Source organism: Tupaia chinensis, unplaced genomic scaffold (genome assembly GCF_000334495.1).
Source record: "Tupaia chinensis unplaced genomic scaffold, TupChi_1.0 Scaffold000557_1, whole genome shotgun sequence".
NCBI lineage: Eukaryota > Metazoa > Chordata > Mammalia > Scandentia > Tupaiidae > Tupaia > Tupaia belangeri.
The window spans coordinates 2,212,566-2,219,271 of NW_006160069.1; the positions used below are offsets into that span (position 1 = coordinate 2,212,566).

General features: G+C 37.1%; 1 protein-coding gene across 1 annotated transcript in view; it reads right to left on the bottom strand.

The window, feature by feature from the left end:
- Nucleotides 1-6,706, bottom strand: part of CYYR1 (cysteine and tyrosine rich 1) — a 121,628-nt gene that overhangs the window by 23,807 nt on the left and 91,115 nt on the right. The gene's annotated exons all lie outside the window — the stretch shown is intronic.

Consider the following 6,706-nt stretch of genomic DNA (forward strand, 5'->3'; position numbering starts at 1 on the left):
TAATAATAATAATAATAATAATAATAATAAATGAAGTTAGGTAAATCTTTTTTAAAAATTACAACATCTGTTATTTTAGAGTGTGTGTGTGTGTATGTATGTGTGTGTGTTATGCTTCCTGACCTGATTTTGCCTATATTATTATGTAGTAACAATTACTGTTACTATTATTTTGTGAACAAAAAATAATGTAGTGACAACAGTTGTATGGAACATGTAGGTACTTTCATACCCTCTAGAAAGATTCCAAAAAGGCATAACAGAACAAAAAAAATAAGAGACTGCATGCAACTCCTACTAAATTGGGATGATTCACATTAAATCTGACAAAGAGTTCAAGTTTGTGATTTAGTGAGAGACTTTTAAGAAGTCTCTATAATTGTTTAGGCATCAAAGTAGACAAAGTGAGAATAAAAGATGGTCTTGAGTATGCTGTAAATTGTAAGGTTATCTACACAATCACACTTTAGCACTGGAGTTCAGTGGTTGATGCTTTGATTGATGAAAAAAAAAAAGTACCCTTGGAAAATCAATTGGTTTGCACTTACTTCCACTGGTCACATTTTCTGAACAAATGCTCAAGTACTACCTGATTTTATGACAATATAGATTCAATGAAGATTAAGTGTATTTGATTAAATAATAGTAATATATCAATTATACATTGTTTTACAGTTTGCTGTAGATTCATACACACACATAGATATATAAAGAGAGAGAGAGAAAGGGGAGAGATAATTGACATATAGCTCAGGGAATTGTCACTCACATTTAAGTTTTCCTAAATAAAAATCAAATGTCAAATATATTTCTCTAGTGTATGTGTGTATGCGCATAAGTGTATAAATACCGCATTCCATTATTAGACTAACTGACAGTATAGCATCACATACTGCATGTAAAACTCCAAATGCAGTAATTCATAGCTCTGTTATTTCAAGAACCACTTCATGCTTTCTACATGGAAGCGATTCATTTAAATGTTTATTTAATAGTAATACTTAGAAAAATAATATTGACCCACACTCAAATAGGTTTAATTTTCCAGTTTTACCCTCAAGGTGTTTGATCTATTCCTGTCATAATGTCTACAATTTTCAGTAGATGCCATTAGGCTGCAATGTTCATTACTTCATTCTTTAAATATATATTGAATATCTACTATGTGTCAGCACTGTTCTGAGTAATGGGCTACAAGACAGAATGGTCCATGGTACTTGCCTTCAGGATTTTAGAGCCATGTACTAGAGAGAGAACAAAGAGAGAAATTTCAAAGGTCAGCTGTCTTCAGACAAGAAAACAACAAAATAACTTGATCATGCTCAGCAAACAAGAACTGTTATTTTCAAATGATATGAGTAGAGGAGGAGTCTTCAAAATTATGGAAAATGGGCATCATGAAAAGAGATTTCAAAAGTCTTTTTGCACCAAAATAAATTCATATTTTAATTCCATTCCCCCCCTACAAACCTTCGAAGTCTATTTGTGTTAAAATCATTTCTGAGTATTTCTTAGTTACATACAACTTTCTTTTGACCCAAAAGTTGCTTCTGTTAAATTGAATCCAATATAAGTGTTTGTATCAAGTCTGTGAGAGGCTAAAATAAAATAGTTGCTAAAGATGTCCCAGCTAGTTCCGTGGTAAGCTAAGAACAGAGCTCACAAGTCCTAATTTCTGCCCCAGAGCTGGCTAGATGTAGGGATTTGCCTTCCTCTCCGCCACTCCACAGATGTCTAAGAAGTTTCTTTGCTGTGTCAGATATTCTACCAAGCACTACGCATGTACCAATAAAAAGAAAAAAAAAGTCTAGTTAGGAAGTCAAGAAGCAGAGGAGAGAAAGGATTCCTGTCTGTTAGAGAAAGTGAACTGAGACCTGATGGCTAATTGAATGGGGTGAGAGGCAGGAGGGTGTATGCCTTCCGTGTAGGTGACTGCCCCCTGCTGCACCATGGAGTCCATAAAATGTGATGAAACGAAAAGTAAGAGACAAGTAATCATGAGTTAGACTGAGATGGATACAGCCACTGCATATGGGTTCCCTGCCTCAGGCCTTCCAAACCTAAAAGATTCTGTTACTTCTAGATATAATGCTCTCATTCATAATGCATTGGCACAGTTCATCCTTTTGAAGTAACCTTTGCTGAAACTTCTCACTGAGCTAATTACCTTGACTTACTTATGATGATTACTTTAGACAGGACTGTCTTCTTTTTCCTCCTGTACTTTTATCATGTTTTAAGTAGGAAAAGACAATCACAAACCGATTGTTTTAATAGCGACTACAAGAACTTCTATTGAAAATCCATTTGTTGAATTTTAAGTTCTGAGAGCATATAAGATTCAAGAAATTGAATCTGATTATGAAAATGAATAGCTAATCTGCTTTGTTCTCCCTCAAATCTAGGATGGAGAGTTTCAAATAAATACGGAAGTTCACTGACCTTTTCCAAATGAGCTCCTGAAGCAGGTAACAGACCTTGATGTGTATCGACCCTTGGCAAGGAGCTCACATGCCCATAACCCAGTGTGTACTCTAGTGGCTCTGCTGACTGATCACCTTTATATTATAAGGTGGTCTGCCTGCCCAAACAGCTGCCATCTCCTTCTTAGACCCTCATCACTCGCCATCCTTTGCTGAGAAAAGCCTGTGGTTGATCCCTGTCTGCTGGAGAGTACTGTCCTAGCTCTGCCAGTGACTTGCTTGGTTCTGACATTTATTATCTGCATACAACTCTCACAGGCCTAGGGCTGCCCAGAACTGACAGCTGCTATCTGATCACACTCTGAAGATCCTGTTCACAACCTCACCTGTACCAGCCTGATGTGATTGATTGGAGCTGTCATACATTGGCTTCCTCTTAAGATCAGGCCTCATGCTCATTAAAGTCATTCATAAGCAATTCATTCTCATCATAGCATAAATATTGTTCTCTCTTGTTGCTGCTCTAGAGCAGCAACCTTATGTCCTACCATTATCCACTTTCGTGCTTGTCTTATTCTAGGAATACTATCCCAGAGAAAAAAATGTGATTGGTCTCTGGTTGACAACTCACTTCTAGATCAGGCATACTGCAATTGCTCCAGCTTGTGTTAGACCTATCATTGTAACCAGAAAGGAAAGACATGAGGGAAATAGAGCAGAGGCAGAGGGATTAGCAAACAATGACAGGGATATTCATATACATTGTAACTTTGTATAGTTGGCATTACTAGAATTTCCCATCCTGGTTTGAGTTGACAAAGAAGGTAGAATTATAAAGAGACAGATGGAGACATATGCCTCCAAATTTTAGTTCCATAGCTCTTCACCTAAACATACAAATGGTAGGATGGTGTCAGAAAGGTAACTTAGAGTGCGTTTGTAGGTGTGAGATTCTGAGGATTTCTAGTGGCCATCTGTTCTAGCAGGCCTTATTTAAAAAAGAATTTAATCTCAAGATTGGAGAGTATTATAAATCATGCAATACCAAACAGTTTTTTATATGTCTTCTGGCCAAGATATACTGTTGGAGATTCAAGGAAAACAGAGGTGGGGAAAGATGTACACATATGCATGCAATTGTAATCAACAACATTAAGTAAAATGGTGAAAGTACAGACTAGGTCCAATGAGAGCAAAGAAGACTGTTTAATCCAGATGTGTTCGTGTGTGTGTGGGCTGGTGTGTGGGTGTGAGTACAAGAGGTTGCGTGTGTGTGTGTGTGTGTGTGTGTGTGTGTAGGGGATTGCCTGAGGTTGGTTTCCTGAAGGAGGTAAGCCTTTCTCAATCTTAAATGAAGATTAGGAATTGAAGAGAATTGAGGGGATTAGAACAGAAGCAAAATTCAGATGTAAAAAAGCCACACATAAATGCTATAAGAATGTATACATCATGGTATGTTTAAGGGACCATGAAAAGCCAAGACTTGCTGAAACAGAAATGAGGAAGGTAAGATTGGAGAATAACTTGAGGATTTAGGGGACAGATTAAGAAAGTCTTCAGTCAGTGTGGAGTGAGGGTGGGAGTAGGGAAGAGTACAGGGAAGGAAATCAGGGAGAAAAAATAGACCAAGACATTTATGGGACACAGAAATAATTTATTGTCTGCTGATAACATGTATAGTATTCTCAACTGGACTGATGTGAGGTGTATTTCATGTTGGGTAAATTCTCTTTATAAGCCAAATGATATATAGAGATTGAATATTTAAAATAACAATAATAATAAAATAATAAAACAAAAGAAAGTCTCCAGTGACATGTAAAGAACTTGTATATTTTATTTGGATCCATGGGAAACAAGTGAAAATCTCTAAGTGTGATCAGTATCAGTCAAAGAGTAACGTGGAGAGCAAATGGGATGAGTGCCAGACTTTACCCAGGTGATCCCATTAAAAGACCACTGCAGTTATCTGTGCAAAAGATGGTAAAAGATTACACCTGACAGTGGGAGTAGGGGAAAGAGGTGGGCAGCAGGGATTTTCAAAACAACAAAGAAGGTAATGTTAGCAGTGTCAAAGTCATCAAGTTCAATCCCCCAGAGAACTACTATAACTCTATACTATCCTGAATCACCCCCAAATTTGGACATTCCCTGTATTTAAAAGTCACTAAGAAGCTTATTCCAGTAATACCCTGTGTGTACGTGACATTTCAGGATGAATTTAGTGTACCAGATCTCTTATTGCCTCCAAAGAAGGGATCCCTGAAGAGGGAAAGCTTTGATCCCCTGTGAAGAAGAAAAGAAGGGTCAGGCCAAGGGAGGATCACAAAGAAGACAGCAGATAAACATTGCTTACCCATATTGCCTACTGGTCTGACTTCAACCAAGTCATGTTTATGAAAGGCTTATCTGCTCTTTAATACTGTATTACATAAACTTTTAGCCTAATGAACATGCACAGACAGGAGGTTTGCTTTATTTGTATAATCAATGAACTCTTAATTGTTCTTTTCTGAAACTAAAGTCCTTATACCTCTGTAAAACATAAATTAAAATAATAGTCTCTGAGTTATTCTTAGATTGCTTCATGCAACCTGATCTTCCCATCCAGGTTTTTGTATCATTAGATTTTAATTGGATCAGATGATGCCCGGTTCCCTCCAGCTCCCCAGCATCACAACTAATTAGCAGGAATTCTACTTTAATAATACAGTTGCTGCAGGTCAAGAAAAGAAAGGAAAGCAGAGGTGGAAATCTCAGCCTAATGAACACTGAAGAGAGATTAGAAGTGAGTGAAATTTCAGTGTGATAATTAATTACAGTCCAACATGAACAAAAATGCTCTGCATATTGACTAGGTGTAATTTAAGCTACATCTATTCACACAATTTTCTCCCCTATATCACTTCCAATTCTGAGGAGGAAAGAGAATCTCTTCTTAATGATTCTTACCTCATTTATTGTTGATGTAAGCACCACTCTCAGGACTACCTAATCCTCAAGGTAGCATTACATATTTTATATAAGGAATTAAACTGCATGTGGTCATTTACAGTATTTAGCCCGATCTTAACTAATTATTTGTACTTTAGAAAAGTATAGGTTCATCTCAAAGATCCAGGCCAAAAAAAAATTGTCTATTCCATGAAACAGTATCTGGTGTGGAAGATACCTTACATGATTTTTTTCCCTTAAAATAATAAAAGATTTAGGAAATATTAATCAGATCTGTTAATTCCACTACCTATACATGGATCAAAACATCACATCATACCCCATCAGTATACATAATTAGAATCTGTCAATTAAAAAAAAATGAAAGATACAAAAATGAGGTAGTTCCTATGCATTTTCAGGAGCAGGTAGTATAATGAGTTTGAATGCTTCACTGTAGTTTTTGAAATTCCCATCATCAGGGGACTACTCACTCTCATAGCCATACACATACAGCAAGGAATCTGTGTCAGGTTTGAACCATCAGGTGATGGTTCTTACACCACAGTTTGGCTTCTTTTATCTGTCTCAGAAGTCAGGTCAATTTCATCCTGTCTCAAGTATTAGGATAGGTAAAGGAGGACTATCCTGAGAAATGACAGTTTTCCTACCAGAGGAGAAGAAAATGAGCTAATACGAACTGTGTATACTTGCAGAATAAGGCAAATTATGTGTTATGAGTTATTAGTACTGATTAAAGCTTTTTCTTATTATGGGACCAGCAGTTGGTGTAATGGCTATGTCGTTGGACTCCCACGTAGTTGACCACGGTTCAAGTCCTGGACCTGGTGGGCTTAAACTCACGCTGGGTGCCTGTGCATGCGTATCCAAGATCCCAAGAGGAGAATGGAGGAAAAGGGATTGCAACATGGCCATCCCCCCTCGAGGGATGATTTCTCACTTTCTATCTCTCTGTCTCTCTCTGTCTTTCTGGTGAGTGCACACACCCTATAGAAAAACCTCTTCAAAAAAAAAAAAAAAGAGAAAAAGGAAAAGATTTTTCTAATCAAATTAAAGTAAGTTAGGCAGAGAGGCAAAGCCAACAAAAATAGACATAATAGGGAACTGAAGGGTAATAATCTTTATTTCTGCAGACCCATCTAAGGCAGGACTGTAGCCGAATCAGAGACTCACAGAATTTCCCAGCATTTCTCTGTATTTCCTAGTATACTTGCCTCTTGAAGGACTACGTAACTGATTTTCCCCAATGGAGTATTAATGACAGTTATGCACCATTTCGTTTCTTTTTCTTTATTTCATTTTTTTCCCTCTCTATTTTAATCTGTTGA